This window comes from Piliocolobus tephrosceles, chromosome 9, assembly GCF_002776525.5.
Source record: "Piliocolobus tephrosceles isolate RC106 chromosome 9, ASM277652v3, whole genome shotgun sequence".
Classification (NCBI taxonomy): Eukaryota; Metazoa; Chordata; class Mammalia; order Primates; family Cercopithecidae; genus Piliocolobus; species Piliocolobus tephrosceles.
The window spans coordinates 71,692,103-71,714,170 of record NC_045442.1 but is presented as its reverse complement, the minus strand read 5'-3'; the positions used below and the strand labels follow the sequence as shown (position 1 = coordinate 71,714,170).

At 47.4% G+C, this 22,068-nt stretch overlaps 1 long non-coding RNA gene across 1 annotated transcript in view; it reads right to left on the bottom strand.

Annotated features, from left to right (window-relative positions):
* Nucleotides 1-14,950: 14,950 nt before the first annotated feature.
* LOC111537823 overlaps nt 14,951-22,068 on the bottom strand; it is a 62,026-nt gene continuing 54,908 nt past the window's right edge. Inside the window, exons 2-3 of the long non-coding RNA XR_002730124.2 lie at nt 17,413-17,952; nt 14,951-16,028 (exon numbers count right to left, since the gene is read on the bottom strand). This is a non-coding gene — a long non-coding RNA (uncharacterized LOC111537823). The remainder of the gene's footprint in view (nt 16,029-17,412; nt 17,953-22,068) is intronic.

The window sequence follows — 22,068 nt, the reverse complement described above, 5'->3', positions numbered from 1 at the left end:
GCCACCATGCCCAGTCTCAGGTATTTCTTCATAGCAGCATGAGAATGGACTAATATGACACCTAAGCCAGGGAGGGGTAGGGGGGCAAGGAATGAGGTGTAGGTGGGAAACATTGGGCTCCCAGGCCCAGATTACAAGCCCAGAGTTGGGTCATGGCAGGAAGCGGAGGTCAGAACAGCAAGTGACATCAGCAGTGGGACTTCCACATCTCTGAGGCCTTTCCTCTTTTAAGTTTCTGGCACTTCTTAGGAGCAAGTGAGCAAATCAGGCCTGATAATCCAAGGTCCAGAACCCCAGAGTCAGGACTGAAAACAGCACATGTTCTGGAGGCTAGAGATGGCTGATTCTAGCCCCGGCCTCACTTCTGATCTGCCTTGTGACATACAGTACCTCTGGTTCCCTCTCTGGGGTTCCCTCTCTCACTTCTCACTTCCTCCTCTGTGAAGAGGGAGTGGAGCACTAGATTTCCTCCAGAATCCCTTGCATTTTGGATAGATGTGAGGTTATGCCACTGTTTCCCAAAGCATACTCTGCGGATCCTTCACTCTTCTTGAAAAATGGGTTCCACAGGCTCAGTGGCTCATGTCTTTAATCCCAGCAATTTGGAAGGCTGAGGCGGGCAGATCACTTAAGGCCAGGAGTTCAAGACCAGCCTGGCCAAAATGGCAAAACCCAGTCTATACTAAAAATACAAAAATTAGCCAGGTGTGGTGGCATGGGCCTGTAATCTCAGCTACTACAGAGACTGAGGCATAAGAATCTCTTGAACCTGGGAGGTGGTGGTTGCAGTGAGCCGAGACTGTGCCACTGCACTCCAGCCTGGGGGACAGAGCAAGACTCTGTCTCAAAAAGAAAAAAAGAAAAGGAAAAAGAAAGATGGATTCCATGGTCAGATAATTTGGAAAACTTCAAAACATAAGCCCCCACTTGGACCTGTAACTTATATTTACATATGAAAGCCTCTGGGTGAGGTGCGGTGGCTCATGCCTATAATCCCAGCACTTCAGGAGGCTGAGACAGGGGGATCACAAAGTCAGGAGATTGAGACCATCCTGGCTAACACGGTGAAACCCCATCTCTACTAAAAATACAAAAAAAATTAGCAAAGTGTTGTGGCATGTGCCTGTAGTCCCAGCTACTCTGGAGGCTGAGGCAGGAGAATTGCTTGAACCTGGGAGGCAGAGGTTGCAGTGAGCTGAGATTGCACCACTGCACTCCAGCCTGGGCAACAGAGCGAGACTCCGTCTCAAAAAAAAAAAGGTGGGGGCGTCTGAAAAATCCTGGAGTTGGGAAACCTGTTTAACTTTACTTAATCCTTCCCAAACTCATTGGATCACAACCTTTTTTCCACTTGCCAGGAACTGATCTGGTCACTGAGCAGCTAATAGAGAGATAGTGGGGCAACGGCTCGTGCCCTCAAGAAGCTCCCAGTTGGGGTGGCAGGAGAGATCCTAGGTACTGCCTTGGCCTGGCACAAACTCTAGCCAAGTTTGGGGACTTGTATCCCTCCTTTTCCAAGGGCTGGCATCAATTTGCCTGGTTTCACTAGTGGATTTGCTTTGTTCAGTTTCACCTGCCTATGAAGCACACAAACAGGCTCATTCATTCACTTAACAAAATATATTGTGCTTGTATTTCATGCCAGATGCTGTTGTAGGTACTGGGACACAGTAGACTGTCCTCTCTTCCAATGGAGAAAGACAAGCAGTGAATAAAGAAACCACATGGCATGTTGGATGGTGAGGAGTGCTGAAGGGAGAGTTGGGATAGGCAGGGCCAGGGAGTTTTGCAATTTTTAATGGGGCGGGGTGTCAGGAAAGGCCTCTCTGACCTTCGGGTAAGAATTTGAAGGAGAGGAGAGTGAGCCAGGTGGAAAGTTGTTCTAGGACAAGGGGGTGGCAAATGCGAAGACCCCAGGTGGGAGTCCGTCTGGTGTGCGTGATGCACAGCTAGAGGCTGATGTGGCTGGAGAAAATAAGAGGCTCAGTTGCAGAAAAGGGTCGGAAAGACAGGAAGCCATGAGAACAGTGGACGTGACCTGCATTTTTTTTTTTTTTTTTTTGAGACGGAGTCTTGCTCTGTGGCCCAGGGTGGAGTGCATGGCGTGATCTTGGCTCACTGCAACCTCCATCTCCCAGGTTCAAGCGATTCTCCCACTTTATAGTTGGATCCACAGGTGTGCACCACTATGGCCTACTAATTGTTGTATTTTTAGTAGACAGGGTGTCACCATTTTGGCCAGGCTGGCATCAAACTCCTGACCTCAAGTGATCCACCTCCTTCGGCCTCCCAAAGTGCTGGGATCACAGGCGTGAGCCACTGTGCCTGCCCATAACTTGCCTTTTAATAGACCTTAAGTGACTTACATTTTAGAGTATGCCAAGTCGCTGTGGAGAGCCAAAGAAAGCAATATTAGTTCCAAAGTCACAGGTCCCCCTGGTGGGGGTCAGTTGGCCTTTCTGCTGCTGGCCACACCTGTCCTAGAATGATGTGTGGAAAGAGGGCGGGGATAGAGGAAGGTAGGGAGCTGGAGATGGGCAGGAAGCTCTGAAAGCCAAACTTTCACACTTGCGTATTTCTACTTTGTGCCCTGCACTGTGCAAAGCCCATTCACTTATGAATTCTGAATTAACCCTATGAGATGGGAGATTCCTCTCCTGGTTTTGCTTTTGAGAACCCCGTGGGTCAGAGGAGTTAATGGACTTGCCTAAGTCACCCGGCTTACCAGTGGCAGAACCCAGGGCTTCCGGATTCTCTCATTCCATTGCCGCTCCCTCAGCCTCACATGGTCTGGTGTTGAGAACGGTGCGCAGAGTTCCCTTGGTCTGTAGGAAAGGGCGTCCCAGGTGGGTGAGTGATCACAGCCTTTAATGGAGGCTCCAGATATCCTGTGGGTACCCAGAGTCTGCAAGGTGAGTGTCTTCGGTTAGAAAGATACACTGAGACGAGGAAGTGCATGCAGGTTTATTGGGGAATGCTCTCAGGAGATACATCTGTGAGGAAACTGAGAAGATAGGACTGGGTGGAGAGAAAATGACCCCAAATGTGGTTGCAGCAGACGCCTCATCCAGTCTTGCAGGATGCTCTGGAGCTGAGATGGCCCCCAGAGTTGTCCTTAACTGAGACAAAGGGCTGGCCTTTTTGCCTCCATCTGCCAGTCACTGGCCACAGGCCACAGAGATAGAGCCATAACTTTGGGTAAAGCAGTTCCCTGCAGCCAAGGGCAATGCCCAGTGAAGGACTGAGCTGTGAGCCGTCCGCAGCTGATAGTCGCGGAAGATGGTGGGTACGTGCACCACCCTGAAGAGGAGCGGAGCTTGTGCACCTTAAGAAGAGGTTCGTTTTTCCCAGTGTACAAGAGCAGATTGGCTCCCTCCCTTCCTTCCCCCCTGCCTCCCTTCCTTCTTTCCTTCCTCTGGAAGGAAGGCACTGGGTCTCTCTGGAAGGAAGCTCTCAAGGATACAGGGGTGAACAAGAAAAGGTCTTTGCCTTCTCTGGCTGTCTGCCTATTGGGCAAACCAAGGTGTGAATGAGAAAGTGCCCCCAAGAGTCTAAGGGGGCTGTAATGGAAATGGGTTCAGGGTGCCATGGGGACCCAAAGAGGGCTCCAGTTGGGAAAATGCCCCCTGAACTCTCCCAAACCTGAACACAATCCAGGAAACTCGGGCTTGGATTAGGGATTGTTGCCCACAGTAGCTTAGCCTGATCTTGCAGTCAACTCTGAAAACACCAACCTAGTCTTATCAAACCACAGTAGATTTGTATTGAGTGCTCCCAGTGTTTGGGTTCAAACCATTAAACAATCCTGTCCCAGGCTGAGTGGATTTCCCAGCCACCCTGGCCAGGCTGAGCCTACGGGTACAGTCGTTCATTGAGTCAGGCAAGTGCTTACAGAAAACCTATGCACTACTTTGAACTATTTTGATGCCGCGGTGGATACCATCTCTGCTCTGGAGTGCCTCGCCCTTTAGTGGAGTAGACAAGCTCAATCCCAATGCTCAGTATAAATGTCACTGAGTTACTTGTTCCCCTCCCTCTCTGGACCACGTCTTTTTTTATTTTCTGAATCCAAGAGACTTGTGCTTCTTGGCACGTAAGAGTCTATCTTTCTACAATGAACATATGCTGCTTTTATATTAAGAAAAATACACAATAAAAACTCTTTTTAGGCCAGGCACAGTGGCTCACACCTGTAATGCCAGCACTTTGGGAGGCCAAGGCGGGCTGATGACCTGAGGTCAGGAGTTTGAGACCAGCCTGGCCAACATGGTGAAACCCTGTCTCTACTAAAAATACAAAAATTAGCTGGGCAGTGGTAGCAGGCAGCTGTAATCCTAGCTATTCGTGAGGCTGAGGCAGGGAGAATCGCTTGAACCTGGAAGGCGGAGGTTGCAATGAGCAGAGATTGTGCCGCTGCACTCCAGCCTGGCGACAGAGTGAGCCTGAGCCTCTGTCTCAAAAACAAAAACAACAACAACAAAAAACCCTCTTTTTAATTGAACGAGGCTGGCAGGCATGTTGAGCAGACAGCGGCAGAAGTAAGATGGTAGTTACGGCAAGCCTTGAAAGCCAGGGAGGGTTTTCATGGTCTCTCAGGAGCAGCCTAGGGAAATTACCTGGTCTGCTCAGAGACCACCCCACACCACCCACCTCATCATTCCCATCATGGATCAGAGTATCTGCAGACTTAATACAATGGACTCCACCCCCATGTGCAGCAGATTGGTCCAGGGATGAATGCCTGATGGGCACCTACCTGATCCAAGCTGGGCCAATCACGAATGGCTTCAGGAATAAGGAGCCGAGACCCGAGAAAGAAGTCAGTCTGGCTCTGGGTGTGAAATCAAGGATGTATAAGTCTGAGAGCAGCCATGGTAGGCCATATAGACTGAGGAGCAGGAAAAGATCTTTGGCAGTGACAGGAAAGGCTGAAGCAGGTACAGAGAGAGAGAGAGAAGAGGTAGAGAGGGATCCAGTCAGCTCTGGAAACACCAACCCACTCTTGCCAAACCATGACAGATTTCTACTGAGCGCTCCCAGTGTTTGGGTTCAAACCATTGAGCAATTCTGTCCCAGGCTGAGTGGTCTCCTGTATTCCCTCCTGAAGTCCTGCAGCCTTCCAGGCCTTTCTTGATCCACATCTTAACCCTTAGATGGAGACTCTGTGGACCAGGGGTGCTGACTCAGCTTCTCTAAGAGGAAGTTCGGAGCTCTGTGGATGCTGTCTCCATTCCAGGCACAGTGCCTCCGGGGCTAGTCCTGGTCCTCTCATATCCTCACCTCTGAACCTCCTAGGTCCCCATTTGCTAGTCTTGGCAGTGAGATATTCTCTTACATCATTTTTACTTCTTTCCCTGGACCCTTTTTCCTGCCCCTCACTTTTCTCACTTTGAACTAGGCTTTTAAAAGTCGAAATCAGGACATCTCTTTCTGCTGTCCTCTCTTCCTTGAGGCATCCAGCATAGAACAGCTTCGCTTGAAGGGGTTGCAGGCTAGGGAGACATAGGGAAGGAAACAGCCAGAATTGTTAAAATTTACTTAATAGTTCCAATGCATCTCACTGTAAAACAATGGGCTTGTTGTTGTTGTTGAGATGGAGTCTCGCTTCGTCACCCAGGCTGGAATGCAGTGGCGCGATCTTGGCTCACTGCGACCTCTGCCTGCCAGGTTCCAGCAATTCTCCTGCCTCAGCCTCCTGAGTAGTTGAGATTACAGGCGTGCACCACCATGCCTAGCTAATTTTTGTGTTTTTACTAGAGACGGGGTTTCACCATGTTGGTCAGGCTGGTCTCAAACTTCTGACCTCATGATCTGCCTGCTTCAACCTCCCAAAGTGCTGGGATTACAGGCGTGAGCCACCATGCCCAACTGGGAATTTTTAAACGTAAAGCACCCCAGCCTCAGGATTCGGCCACAAGCACCTTCCCAGATGAGCATCTGTGTTCATGAGGCCAGAATGTTAATGTCAAGATCATTCATTGATTTGTGTGCCAGAATAGACAGCCCACTATTTTCTTAAGAAAAATTATTGTCTTGCCGGCAGATTATTTCCTGGCCCCTGCCCTGAAGGGGTAGGGTGGCCATTCATTTGCACAAGTCTTGGTTAGGCTTCTTCATTGTCATAAAAGAGAGTCAACTTAACAGTATTGGCTTAGTGTTTTTAAAATTATTATAAAAGTAAATACCTACTTATTAAAATGTTACAGAAATTAACTTAGAATGTGGAAGTCTGTTGTACTCTAACCTCCCCAAAATAACCACTTCATTTTATTTTATTTTTTTGAGATGGAGTCTCGTCCAGGCTGGAGTGCAGTGATGTGATCCTGGCTCACCACAACCTCCGTGTCCCAGGTTCAAGCGATTCTCCTGCCTCAGCCTCCTGAGTAGCTGGGACTACAGGCACACACCACCATGCCAGGCTAATTTTTATATTTTTAGTAGAGACAGGGTTTCGCCATGTTGGCCAGGCTGGTCTTGAACTCCTGACCTCAGGTAATCTGCCCGCCTCAGCCTCTCAAAGTGCTGGGATTACAGTTGTTAGCCTGGCCACCAAGATAACCACTTTATATCTATCCAGATTCTCCCTTCATATCTTACTTCTTCAGTAACACTAATATGCTTCATTCTTTTTAACAAAACTGCATTGCTTTCTCAATTAGCTTTTCAAAAACTATTTTTTAAATCTAAAAGTGTATTTGTCTGGTCTCACACTGCTATAAAGAACGACCTGAGACTGGGTAATTTGTAAAGGAAAGAGATTTAATTGATACAGTTCTGCATGACTGGGGAGGCCTCAAGAAACTTACAATCATGATGGAAGGGGAAGCAAACATGTCCTTCTTCACATAATGGCAGGAAGGAGAAGTGTGAGAGCCAAGCAAAGGGGGAAGCCCCTTATAAAACCATCAGATCTCATGAGAACTCACTATCACGAGAACAGCATGGGGGAAACTGTTCCCACGATTCAATTATCTCCACCTGGTCATACCCTTAACCTATGGGGGTTATGACAATTCAAGGTGAGATTTGGGTCTGGACACAGAGCCAAACCGTATCAAAAAACAATCCATAATTATAGTAAGGAGGGCTTGGATAAGCTATCAAATTCTCACCCAAAGTTAAACACTTACCAATTTTTGTGTACCCTTCTAGAAATTTTCTATACCCACATGTGTTATTAATTTTTGATACAAGTGGGATCATACTATACCCACTGTTTTGCAACTTGCTTTTTTTCCCCCACTTAATAATGTATCTTAAACAACCTTTCCTGCCAGGCGCGGTGGCTCATGCCTGTAATCCCAACACGTTGGGAGGCCGAGGCAGGCGGATCACAGGGTCAGGAGATCAAGACCATCCTGGCTAACACTGTGAAACCGCGTCTCTACTAAAAATACAAAAAATTAGCTGGTCTTGGTGGCGGGTTCCTATAGTCCCAGCTACGGGGAGGCTGAGGCAGGAGAATGGCATGAACCCGGGAGGCAGAGCTTGCAGTGAGCCGAGATCGCACCACTGCACTCCAGCCTGGGCAACAGAGTGAGACTCCATCTCAAAAAAACAACAACAACAAAAAAAAAAAACAAAACCTTTCCTAACAGCATGTAAAATCTCCCTTCTTCCTATTGATGTTTGCATAGTATCCCACTGTGCAGATGTGCTGTAATTGATGTATCTAAATCCAATTCTCAGTCATGTGGAATACCTGCTTTCCAGTCTTTGACTGAAACTATAACCTTAAACTATTTGCTGCTCAGCTTCCAATAAAAGCAGAGCCAAAAGAAACACTTTGTATGGAGAATAATTTGAAGGTCAGGTTGAAGTTAGTCCTTGCACTTTTCCAGTATTAAAGTTTCACCCCTGAATGAAACCATCCATTATTGAACCACATATTTGATGCACATCTCCTGGATTTCCCAGAGAGTTGGCTTTGCCAGGTCATCCAGTTCCAATGCAGGGATCTCCATGAGCCTTAACTATGAGGGTGTTTGGAGGGTGATGCCAGGTACATGACCCACATGAGGTCAATGCAAAAGAACCTTGTTTCTGCTAAGAAGGTGGTCTACTTTTTCTTTAAAAACTGCATAACATTTGTAAGTAATCATGTCTTATTTTCCTTCTTTGCTTTGGCCTCCAGGAAGCCCAGAGCCAAAGTTTAATAATTACATAAGATTTATCTGCATATCTGTTTACCATTCTTTTGCCTTTCATCTTATCTGTCTATTCCTGGACGTTTAATTTTAAAGATCTTGATTTTTTATTTTTGAAGCTTTCTCTTTCTATTTTGCAGAGATTTGTTATTCTTGTTGGTATCCTTGAAAATCCACTTATTTTTTAAGCTTGCAGAATGAGCCACAGAGCATTAGAAGAATAATTGTGGAAGATGCTCTTGGGACATACCCCTTTCTGCTCAAATGCCTGCTTCTCCCCTGTACTGTTGAGGCAGAGAGGTTTGAAGGGCACCATGGAGACCACAGAGCTAGAAAGGGAGGTGGGTAGCCTAAGAGGAATGATTTGTAGCTCAAGGACATGGGGTCAAAATTCATTTGAGCTGCCTGAATTCACTCCTAGTGACGTGTGGAGGCATTCCAGATGTTTATCAAGGTTCAATGCCCTAACTCTAGGTTTACTGGGCCTTCCCCAAGCCCAGTAAGTGGCTCTTCCTAACAGGATTACTGCTCCTGGGATCAGCTTGGAAAATGGCAGCGCCAAGCAGGACTTGCAATGCTTTCAGAATCAGAGCCAAGAAGGACCCTTGGGTCTTCCACTAAATAAGGGGGAGGTGTGGCAGTCCCCGCAACCCTGTAGGTTAGATACTGTCCTGTCACCTTGTGTGAGGAATGGCTGTGATAAAATAATAACCAGGAACAGTAGGTGACCCAGTTTGAACAAAGGGGACTAGGATCGATGCTCCGCAGCCGCCTTCTGCTTTGTGGATCCTTTTACTACAACATTATATATTATATGCAAATCGCAGCACAAACTTAAGGCCGCTTTTCATGTCAAGAGGCTTCTTTGAGCCTATATGTTATATTTTATAGATCTTGGACAGTAACATTTTTCTTTTTAGCACGAAGTTGCTCAAGGTTCATCCGAGACTCTTTTAAATTGCTGCTTTCAGAGAAATAACAATGTAAAATGACATGATGATGTATGGCCCCGTCCGGCAGACCAGGGCTGCAGCAGCCGCAAACGCCACCAAACCTCTGGGAATGAAGCAGTCTCCGGAGCGCCATTGTGCAATTGTCCTAACCGGATCATTTTTAATTAGTTGCAATTAATTTCAAGTGACAGCATCCTGCAATATCAAGTCAGAGAGGCTCCAGTGCGTGGGTGGGGTTGTTAGGAACACACAGCTGGTGAGAGAGAAGCCAGAGAGGGAGGTCTCATCATAGGCTACAAGATTTTCTGGGTGGGAGGCAAAGAGACAATTTCCTGAGCTGGGGGAGGGAACTTCTTCCTAATGATGCAAATGTTCTGATTCTTACTGGGCTGTTTGTAGGCCCTGCTAGGTGAATACTTATCACACCCTGCACATAGGACCCTTCTGGTGGGCAAGCATGTTGGCAATTATTTTGCTTCAATAACACAAAGTGGTGCAGCCAGCTAACCTCTGCCTTAGTTTGGCAGAAGCAGATTCTGAGATGAGGATTTGGGAGGTGACCCCAGGAGGGGGAAGTGGATTAGGAAAGGGGAGGACCCAGTAAGAGGTATATTAAGCAAGCTAGCAGTACGGGTACCTGGAGCTCTCTCCCATTGGGAAACTCTGGGAGACATTGGAGAACATACATCTCAGAGTTATCTCATCCACAGGATGAAAGAGTTAGGATATTTACACAACGATCTGTTGGTCACTGGTTGACCACAGGATTGAGTTGGTCACTGGTTGAGGACTGCTTTCAACCTGCCTTGTAAAGGCACATCAGAGGTTAGAGAAAGCTCTCAGGCAAAGAACTGCAGATGCTGGCTGCTGGAATCAGGCTCGGAGCACAGACATGGTAAGGGCAAAGGCCTTGGAGCACTGTGTCTGCTACAACCTCCAGGACCTTGTACAGTTCAAACATCATACGGTTTCTCCAGTACCCCTTGGATGTCCCTCTGAGGCACTTACATGTGGGGACACAGAGGCAGAGTGGTTAAGTGGGGTGAAGCACCCAGGGTCCCAACGCCTGATGGAGGAGAGCTGAAAAGTCAGGTTGCCTGCCTTTTGGTAGCAGCCAATCACCATCCTGCCATAGCATTGCTCGGGATGTGGGTGCCACTTCTAGGAACCCAAGCTGCCTCTAGCCAGGCTTTTCAGAGCAGACGGGGTTTTTTTACTCTCCAGCCAATGCTGACACTTTTGTCTCCTGTGTCCCTAGCCGACAGCACTAATTATTTGATCTTGGCACCCTTTCCCTGGCATCCGGATGTGGATTCAGAATCCCAAATAGGATAGAGCCCACAGCTGTTATCAAGCAATGGTATATACAAAAGAGCTCAAAGCTATTTGTTCCCATGGCCTAGAGGGAGTATTCCTCCTAAGCACAATGTTCTCTGATCAAAATGTTTTGGGGGGCACAGATTACCTATGTAGTTAACTATATAGTGACACAGTCACTCCTTGTCACCTACCTAGCTGAATCTTTGTAGCCAACGGGATAATCTCCACTTCAAATGTACTTGCTACTCTAAACAGTGGATTTAGAACCAGGACCAGGCCACTTGACCTCCTCACTGGGGCTCCTTTGGGAAAGCGAGAGGCACGTATGCCTGCCCTGATTCCTCCCTTATGTTCCCAGAGCCACCCTTCATTGGTTAATCAGCAGGAAGGGAGTGGGAACTAATATAACTTGGCCTTTTTCTTGAGAGTAACAACAACCTAAGCAGACACTGAGCACTCACCATAGGCCATGCACTATTCTAAGCATTTTCATATACCATATTAACTCATTTCATTTTCATAAGCCAGCAAAGTAATATTACTAACCCCATTCCAGAGGGAAGAAAACTGAAGCACAGATAGGTTAAGTAACTTGCTTAAGGTCATCCAGCTATGTAGTTGGGGGGCTAGGACATGAACTCAGACAGTGTCTGGAACCCAGTGATGAAGTCAACCCACTAGACTCCTACTAGGTTTTCTTTCATGATTCTTCTGACCTGAAATACATACACATTTAAAAATCGACTTTCTAAAAATGCAGCACGAATCTGATCATTTCTCCTTTTTTCTTTCTTTGAAAAACTGAAACAAGGCCGGGCGTGGTGGCTCACGCCTGTAATCCCAGCACTTTGGGAGGCCGAGGCAGGCAGATCACGAGGTCAGGGGTTTGAGACCAGTTTGACCAACATGGTGAAACCCCATCTCTACTAAAAATTCAAATATTAGCCGGGCGTGGTGGCACACGCCTGTACGCCCAGCTACTCAGGAGGCTGAGGCAGAGAATTGCTTGAACCTGGGAGGCAGAGGTTGCAGTGAGCTGAAATCATGCCACTGCACTCCAGCTTGGGCGACAGAGTGAGACTCCATCTCAAATTAAAAAAAAACAAACAAACTGAGATGGACTATCACATTCATATGGGGGACCCCTAGAAATAACCAGAGACCCAGCAATGCCTCCTTCCTTCCAGGTTCTGGGCCCATGGTCTGTCTCAGGTTAGGACACAAGGACTCTGCCTCGGGAATGTGCAGTCATCCCCCAGATATCACAAGTGCGGCTCCTAAGAGGAGCCAAGTTTCCCTTAATAAACTTTTATGGCACTATCATCCATTAACTTACCTAAACCTGTTCTCTGAGCTCAGCCAATCTTCCCATTTGCAAAGGATGCCTCTCTGGCACAGAAGTCACTTTAAAGTCACCATCTCACCACACAAGATTTTCATTCCTCAACATGTCCTGTCTTTGGTTTTCCAATAAGCTATTTTTAAACAGTCTCAGGCTTTGGATGGTTTACTTGTTTTTCAATGATTTCCCATGAATTTTTTTTCTAATTAGTCTTTAATCTGATGAGACTTATGAAACATCTCTTCTAGAGTCTTGGGGCCCTCTATTTTGCCCCAGCTCTCTCAAGCTATGGCTTTCTGGACTTTGTATTACTTTGCTGTGGGTGCCTTCCTCTGGTTTCTTCTCCCAGGGGCCCTACCACTGCCAGACTTGTGTATTTCAGGTCAGTACGCCAAGCTAGTGTCCTTTACCAGGGCCTGGTCAGGGCTATGAACAGTGACCACCTCAAGGCTGTCCTTGGAGAGCTTTCATGTTTATTGGGGCACAGTTTGACAGGATTGTCCCTGAGATGATCAAGGAAAAAAAAGTAGAAAGTAGGCATTATGAAGTACTTCATTTCAGGGAGGAAGGAAAGCAGGCTTTGGGTGGGAGCGTGGGGTAAATGTGGTCAGAATAGGCTTCCTAGAGATGTCAAGGCTGGAATTCTCTGGCTTCAGCGCCCAGTCCATCAGACCCACAGCTTTCTTTCATTACCAGGTTTGTCACACCCCATTTATTATCTCAGAATGGAAAGCAGAGATAACATAAGCAACCTATCCATGGAATTTTTAAAAAATCAATATATTGACCCAGCTGTAAGGTAAAGGAGAAATCAAAGGAAAGTCAGTTATAATAAAATATGTATTTCAACATGTAAATGCTCAGGAATAATGAAAAAGTGGAATGCTTGCACCTAAAGACAGACCCACCCAGTGGGAGTGCGGTCAGTGCCGCCTGCCGCGGGGCAGTGTCCTGGTGACTTAAGGGCCACAGTATGGCTGCATGAATGGTGGTTTCTGAAATGGTGCACAACTCTTGGTAAGGATCTGTGCAGAACAGAGGACAATTTCCTTCTCAATTGTCGCAAAAGTTGCAATCCTAGAAAATCCAGTGTATATTACAGCCATGCAAAAATACTCTGTGCTTATATGTAGAACAGCTAGGTTTAAAGCTCTGGTCACTGTAAACAGGTTTTTCCACTGGGGTGACTGTCAAACCTAGGACCTCTCTGATGGTTGTGCAGGTTGTACACTGCACAGCCATTTACTTCATCATGGAAATGAATAGTGCCCCCTAGGGCTGTGGAGTTCGCAGCGACCTAGGTGGGCATTTCAAAAGTTGTATGGAATGCGGGAGAATTATTCGCTGGGTGAGACTGTCCTGCACATTGCAGGATCCAGACAGCACCCTTGGCTCACACATACACACATACACTAAATGCCAGCATTTCCACGTGGAGAAACAGAGGCAGAAGTGTTAGATAACTGGTCACTTCCTGGCCATGGCTTTGAGCAAAGGAGGTGGGGGGCATCTCCAGTCTCTGAGAAGGATGCTCCTGGACCCCACAGAGAATCACAACAACCCATAAGAGGATATTCCCCAAGGCCTGGCCGCAGGGGCTGCTCCAGCCAAGTCAGCTGATGACAAGAAAGACCCACAATACAGCCCCAAAGGGTCTGCTCAGCTCCATCCTGGGCCTGTCTCCCTGGCTGGGCGCTGTGACTAGACCTAGCTGTGGGGTAAATGTGGGCTAGACCCTCCTCTTCTGGGCTGCTGGGCATCCAGCAGCATGCATACACACACACACACACACACACACCCATGCCTACACACTGACTCCTGCCACCTCTGCTGCTGTCTGACAGGTGGGCAGACATTCAAACCCCTCCTTGTAGCTTTCACACCCAGGGGTGGGGACTTGGCCAAGGCTGGGGTGGGGGTAGAAGTGGAATGGGGGATTGAAGAGAGGGAACTCTGAGATTTCATTCCAATCATTTTGAACGAGACCAGGTAGGAAGGCAGGAACAGGGAGCTTCGATTCCCAGCTGAAGCTGCTGAAGCTGAGCAGTGGTTCCCCCACCCTTACACAGGGCCTGACTCTAATGTCTTCTGATGGGACAAATTGGCGAGCACAACTATTAGCTGAGTGACATCAAAAGGCATTAATCTCTGGTTCCTGAGCAAGACCAGCACCACATTAGTGCCTCACACCCAGTCATTATTAAGACTTTAGCCCAAGGGTGTAATAAATGTTTTATGGCATGCAAACCAAGGTAATGGAATGCAAATCCCATAATATAGCCATACATTTATTTTCTAATGGAGCAAATGATGATGTATTTTATCTGAGAAGAGCTGCCCGATAGGGTCTGCTTGGGAAATTCGAAGTTAGAGACCCAAAGGGTGAGTGGGTGGCCCTCCTCTGGTGTGGACTGGGGGTGAGCAAGGTGGCAGTCACGGTGGGACTTCCCAGAAATGGTCAAACCTTCATACACACAAACCTTTTGGACAAGCCCATCACTCTTGCTCTAGGTCCTCTAAGTACTGCCCCCCTTTTGGGGCATATATCGAACATTCTGAGGCTTAATTACATCCCCTTTGCAGAGTGCCCCCTCCCAGGATCCCCCACCCCTAACCAGAGCTGCATACCAATAAGCTACTCAGCCAATATGAATTGGCTTTCCGAAAATATGGCCGCATTAAGGTGCAAAATGTTAATGGATGGAAGGGCGCAGGGCTATTTCTTCAGTGAAGTTAGGGCTTTGCGTTGGTGCTGTTTTTATTAAGAAGCAAACATTGTTCAGTTGCAGCCCTGGGGCTGGAAGGGAGGCTGGGCTAACTAGCTCAGGCCACTGCAGCCTTGGGAAGGGCTTTGGTCAACCCAATGCCCCAGGTCTTTCTGGCTGCTGCTGCCCCAAGAAGAACTTTCTAATTATTACAGTTGTCCAAAAAGTGTATGGGCTCCCCTCTAAAGTCAGAGGACCTCTTCATTCCCAGGAACCCCTTTAGTGCCCTCTCTTTTGTCCTTCCTAGCCCCGGGAACACAGCACCCACCTGGGCAGCTATCAGGCTCATGGGCCTTATACTGATGTCCAGGGATCTACTCTATACCTAGATTTATGGGGGCATCAAGAAGTCTAAGACCTGTTCCTGCCTTCAAGGTCCTAATGATGTAACTAGGGAAAAAGACGCACGTATGAAAAGAAATTAACAATGTAAATGATTTAATGGTCACCTGAGTGGTGTGTTTGAGGAGTACAGGTTTCCTTGCTGGATTTTTTTTTTTTTTAAGGCATCCATTGAGAAAAAGGAAATGAACACTGTCAGAGAGGAATCCTGATGGGGATACTGCTTTGGGCTAGAGGTACTGAAGACCCCTTAAGATAAAAAATGTAGGACTTGGCTCTTCCCCCAGAGAGCTCATACTAGGTGTTCAATTCACATTGGTTTCTGAATGGCTTGAAAACAATGATATCAGTTCTCAGAGGACTGAAACTGGATCTAGAACTGGCATTTCAATGCTTGGCAGTACTTTTGATCTAATATGCCCTCTTGTTTTCTAGAACAATAACTGACAACAATAATTCATTGAAAATTTACATCAGACCCTGTGCTAAGCCTTCGTTATTTTACTGAATTTTAAAACAACACTAACAAGAAAGTACCTTTATGATTCTATTGAGAGATGATAGAAGAAATTAAGCCTCAGAATGAGTCTTACCCAACTTAGTAAGAGCTGGGATTGTAACTGGACTTCCCTGCCTGCAGAGCCCATACTATATTGTCTGCCTCTTCAAATCACGGTAACAGGGGTCAGAGGAGTAAAGCGTTGTATTCAAGGACACAGAGAGAGCCTCTGGCTTCAGGCCCCTGCTGTCTACTGCACCACAGTGAGCAGCTCTTGGTTTTGTGTGTGTATTATCCCAGGGGAGGTCTCCCCACACCCAAGGGTCTCTCTCTCTCTCTCTCTCTCTCTCTACCTTCAACTAGTCTGAGACCAGGAAGAATATCTTCTCACTCTAAGGTATGTCAGATCATGGATGAACACAACTAAGATCTTGATAACAGTAAATCCAGTGTCCCAAACGGATTCTGAGCCTAATTTGAAGATTCTCTATGGATTTGATTTCTCTGTGCTTGGATGCTGTAGGTTGATTGCCCTTGAAGGATAGTTAGGCTGGGATGAGTTACGTTGTTGGATTCTTCTCCGGTTTGACCTGGTAAAGCTTCAGAACAGGTCTCTATGGAACATTATCTTCCAAAGTCTAGAGAATGGACCAAGCCTACCTGTGGGGGAAGAAAGATAATAGCGATCAACTCTGAATTCTTCAAACTGGGTTCAGGGACAGATAGGGGTGGACTTCCAGCAGCCTAAGCAGGGCCAGGAATAGGGAGAAGAGAGATGAACCTAGGGTACAAAATTTAAGGAGGCACACACTCTCAGAGTTGCACAAGCGCAAACCTTAAAAACAAGGGCCCCCCAAATGATGCACTGCCAGACCCTGACCCTGAACTGCCCTGGCTCTATCACAAATGGGAAAGTAGCGGGAGGTGGGGACCATGTCTCCTTGGCCCACCCTTGAGCTGGAGAGTAAAAGTAGAGGTTAAGAACCTTTGGCAGCCACCCAACATCCTTAACCATCTTTTTCTTTCCATTTCTCAGCTCCGCTTTCCTTGATATTCTGCTTAGGCACAGACTAGTTGAAGGGAGACAGAGAGTCTCTTGGGCCTGGGTAGTAAATACACCTAAAAACCAAGAGCTTCTCATTGCGGGGCAGGAGACAGTAGGGACCTGAAGTCAGAGGCTGTCCCTCGGGAGCAAATGAAGTGATGGGCTTCACTCTCAGGTTTATGAAGCCTCTCCCAAGTGAGGGCAAGATTGTTACTAGCAGCTCCAGGCTTACTTCTGGCCAGTCCCAGTGGAAAAAGAGAGCTCCTCCTTACCAGGAGCTGCAGCAATAGCTTTCACTGGCCCAGCCCGAGCCTCATGCCCATGGCTGAAATGATCCTTGTGACGGGGGGCTAACCTGCCCTGAATGGCTAGCTCTACTCATGGGCTGACTCCTGGGGACCCCAGACATTCAACCACATTTGGAACCACATAGATTTAGTGAAGATGTGGGATCTCCAAAGAAGAATCTGGGTGCTCTTGCAGGAGGGATGGGTGCTGAACAGGCAAACTCAAGAGCGGTCAACTCAAGAGCGGGAGATGCTTCTAAAACTCTGGCTTCTCTGGAGGCCCACAGGACTGCTGCCCAAATCTGCATTATTTGCAGGCCTCCTCTGCAGGCTTTCCTAAGGCATGAAATGCTTAAAATGCTTCTTGCTCATCTTCAGCCACCTAACCCTCTTCCCTAAGGCTCTGGCCAGTGACTTGTGCGTTACACTCACTCAGGAAGAATTTGCTGACGTTGTGAAAGAATGAATGAGGAACTGTGCTAGGACTGGGCCCAAAACTTTTATTAACTGTGAGGTTAAAAGCTATCGAGGGTCGGGGCACTGCAAAGGGGCAGAGGGAGTGAGTCAATTAACACCTGCCTTTTTATTTCCAAATCGAATTGTTGCATGAGGTTTGGGGATGATGTAACCAGTCGGCAGGGTTGGGGCAGGATTTATGAGCTAGGGTATGTGGAGCAATGGTCTGAGCAGGAAGCTGGTGAGAGGCACTTACCCTGACTGCCCTCACTTGGAATCCTCCCGAAAATAATAGCTGTATGACATGAAGGCATCTTGGCAGAAGGACCGCTGCACCCAGGGTGGACCGGAGCTGAATCACTTTTTCCTGGGTTGGTATGGAAGGGTGTCCAGTTCAGGCATGGCTTGGTGTTGGGAGGGGAAAGGAGTGGGAACATTAGGGATGGAGGATGAAGAGGCAGTCAGGATAGCACATTAATGCAACCTTGGGGCCCGGGAATGGGGACATGCACCATTGGAGTCATCCTAGGTTGAGTAGGGAGTGGCATTAGCCAACACAGGGAGTCCATTTGTTAATATCCATTCATTGTCTCCCAGCCAAGAGAAGCAGGATTAACCTCAGCTGGAAGTTTCTGGGAATGTGGCTGGCACGGTACGAACTCGCTCACCACTCCATGGCCTGCTGTAGGGTTCGGGAGGGAGAGAGGAAGGCAGGCCTCCCCTCCTGCCTTTCCCACCAGTACTTGGGTCCAAACGATGAATTTTTCGACTGGGTCATTAAATGCTGATTAAAGTACTGGAGAAAAGAACAGAAGAAAAAAACAAACATCAAGTGTTGTATGTACATACACGCTCTCACCCTAGGCCCCCCTTTCCCTTTCTCAGGCTGCCTCGAAGTTCGTTCCAACCCTCCATTGGAAATGCTATAAAAGGCCAGGTTAATTAAGTCCTATATATTACCAGCGCAAACACTTCCAACTTTATTCCGGCGGCTCGGTGAGTGAGGAGGAGGCCGGGCAAGGTCCAGGCAGCTCAGGGTAATAAAACAGAAGACTCAATTACCTAGTACATTTGCAGTTTTATAAAATCATTTAAAGTTCTGCCAATGAAAAAAAAGCACAGTGGAGAGGGATTGGAATTCTGACATCCAGCAAAAGCTTAGGGAACCAGAGTTCCCTTAGAGTTGCCACAGATAGCAAAATCATCCTGGCCATCTCCCTGTTCCCTGGGCAGGAAGGTCCTCTCCATAGAGTGGCCCACGACAAAATATAGAGGAAGGAAAAAAGAAAGGGACTCTCCAACAGTACACTGAGCACCCACTGGGTCTGGAGCGCTGTGCTAGTGCCTTACATAACTCATTCAGGTAGGTATTATCCTCATTTCCAGATGAGAAAACTCATTTCCAGATGGGGAGACTCAGAATGAGTCTTTGGTGTCTAATCAAGAGAGACCCAACACCCAGCGCCTGTGTGCCTCACCCGTTATATTCCAATTCCTGCCCCTCCCTTTAAGCTACCAGGCCTGCTAGCTGCATATCATGGCCCAATGTTAGAGGACAGTTTCTGAAGCCCATGGGCCTGGATTCAAATCCCAATTCTACCACATCTTAGCTGTGTGCTCTTGGGCAAATTACTTAACATCTCTGGGCCTTAGAGATTTTACTTCCCTCATTTGTCCCATTTAATCTGCTAACAATGCTGTCAGAAAGGTACTAATATCGTTTTCACAATGCCATATAAAATGCTCGGAGCCCAGAATATGATATATATTGGTTATGATTGTGATTATTTTCTTTCTTTCTTTTTGAGGCAGAGTCTTGCTCTGTTGCCCAGGCTGGAATGCAGTGATGCCATCTTGGCTCACTGTAGCCCCAACTTCCTGGGCTCAAGCAATTCTCCCACCTCAACCTCCTGAGTAGCTGGAACGACAGGCGTGCACCACCATGCCCAGCTAATTTTTTTTTTTTTTTTTTTTTGGTAAAGACAAAGCCTCACTATGTTTCCTAAACTAATCTTGAACTCCTGGGCTCAAGCAATCCTCGAAGCTCTGCCTCCCAAAGTGTTGGAATTACAGGTGTGAGCTACTGTGCCCGGCCCTGTTGTGATTATTGTGCTAGCTATACATCCACTTGTCTTGACCCACTTATTATGCTTTCCAGTATAATAGCCAGTGAACCAGCTATACAAGCCATGCTCCTGTGCTAAAGAAAGGATTAGAGGAGCTCCCCCAACTTCATTTTCTATACCACGGTGACCTAATTCACACACAGATTCTCCCATTTCTAAGTCTTACGGAAGGGCAGAAACCTCCTTCCAATTGAGGAACCCTGTTTTTTCTTGTGGGATGAACAAAAACAAGAGCTATATATAAATACAAAACAACTTATTTTCTTCTTCAATAAATAGAAACTGTTCGACATGCCTACACCTTGAGAAATGGGAGTAAAATCCTTCCATTCAACAGCAGCCCCCAGGGGGAGGAGTTATTCTCTGGGCTATAGCCACAGTGACCAACAGCAATGTTTCCCAGGAGGCTGGAGAGAAGCCCAAAGTTCTCTCGTCTTGATCAAATCTGTCCGGGCCTCAACGGGAGAACCTGGGTGGGGCTGGGGCTGAAAGGCAGTGTAGCTATTGGCCACCAGGGGCATGAGGGGATAGCAGCTGGCACATGGTAGACTCTGATCACATGTGCTGACTGAATGAATGACATTCTAACACCCTGAGCACCTCCCAAGCCCTCCCACCTGGAGAGCTTCCTTTGAGCTAGGCAGATGAGCTACGTGATGCTTTCTTAAAAGATTCACTGTAGGCCGGGCGCAGTGGCTCACGCCTGTAATCCCAGCACTTTGGGAGGCTGAGGCGGGTGGATCACCAGGTCAGGAGATGGAGACCATCCTGGCTAACACAGTGAAACCCCGTCTCTACTAAAAATACAAAAAATTAGCCAGGCGTGGTGGCGGAGGCCTGTAGTCCCAGCTACTTGGGAGGCTGAGGCAGGAGAATGGTGTGAACCCAGGAGGCAGAGCTTGCAGTGAGCCAAGATTGCTCCACTGCACTCCAGCCTGGGTAACAGAGCAAGACTCTGTCTCAAAAAATAAATAAAATAAATAAAAAATTTTAAAAAGGTTCACTGTAGTATCTCCAGTGACACCCCCTTTTCTAGAATCTTGACATCCCCGCTCCTTGAAATTGGGCAGAACTTGCAAATGAAATGTAGCAGATGTCATGCTGCACAACTGGCAAAAGTAAATTCTAAGAAGTAATGTGACTTTCACTTGTCACTGTCTCCTGGGAACCTGGCTGCCATACTGTGAGGAAGCCCAAGCTAACTAGAGAGACCACACACAAGATATTCTGGCCCAGAGTCCCAGCTAAGGTCTCAGCTGACAGCCAGCCCCACCCACCAGACACATGAGTGAACAAACCTTCTGATGATGCCAGCCCACAAAAGTTGAGTCACCTTCAGCCTTTGAATCTTCCAGCTGAGGCCCATATACTGTGGGGCAGAGACAAAGCTTCCCTGCTGTACCCCATCTGAATTCCAGACCCAGAGAACCTATAATCATAATAAATGGTTGTTTTACACCACTAAATTTGGGGTGTTTTCTAACCTAGCAATACATAAGTAGGATAGCCAACTGTACCTTTCAATGTTAGGTTCAGTTCTGGGGACAGCTGTGTAAGAAGGTCATTGACCAACTGAAGAAATTCCCAAGCACTGTCATCAAGGGAGAGGGGCCTGGAACTCTGACATAGATGTTGATGGCTAGATGGGAGTGGAGGGTGAGCAGGACTCAGTCATGACCCTCCTATCCCTGAGGGAGGAGTAGGCTTGTTCTGGGGCAGCAGGGAGGTATCATGGGAAGAGAACAGGCTTCAGACAGGGATCCTAGTGTCTCTCTTGCAGGACACTTGTGCAGATTAAATAAGTGGCAAGCTTGATGCAAGGACTCTGAATAAATAGTATCATGAAAGGTCTTTTGATTACCCATTCCAATCTGCAAATAAATAGGAGGTTTTTATTTAAAAAAAAAAAAAAGTGCTGTAGGATGTCTCCTCTGATTTAAGGAGGGGAAGGAAAATTAAAACCTAACTCTCCTTGTCTCAAGGTTTTAATGTGTAGAAAATAGGCATAAGGAGGAGGCTGTGGATTGAAGCTTTGGCTTTACGAATAGCAGCAGATGGCTGGGTACCGTGGCTCACACCTGTAATCCCAGCACTTTGAGGGGCCAAGGTGGGCAGATCATTTGAGGTCAGGAGTTTGAGACCAACCTGACCAACATGGTGGAACCCTGTCTTTACTAAAAATATAAAAAAAAGAAAAAAATTTAGCTGGGCATGCTGGCACATGCCTGTAGTCCCAGCTGCTTGGGAGGCTGAGGCAGGGGAATCCCTTGAACCTGGGAGGCAGAGGTTGCAGTGAGCCAAGATCGTGCCTCTGCACTCCAGCCTGGGCAACAGAGTGAGACTCCATCTCAAAGAAAAAGAAAAGAAAAAAAAAAAAAATGAATAGCAGCAGATGCCCAATAACAACAAAGGAAGGGCAGCTATCAGAGCCTGGCATTCTCTGTGCCGCGATCTTTCATTCAAGATTCAAGTTTTTTTTTTTGAAATGGAGTCTCGCTCTGTCGCCCAGGCTGGAGTGCAGTGGCCGCGATCTCAGCCCACTGCAAGCTCCGCCCCCGGGTTCACACCATTCTCCTGCCTCAGCCTCCTGAGTAACTGGGATTACAGGCGCCCGCCACCACGCCTGGCTAATTTTTTGTATTTTTAGTAGAGACAGGGTTTCACTGTGTTAGCCAGAATGGTCTCGATCTCCTGACCTCATGATCCACCCGCCTCGGCCTCCCAAAGTGCTGGGATTACAAGCATGTGCCACCGCGCCAGGCTTTTTTTTTTTTTTTTTTTTTTTT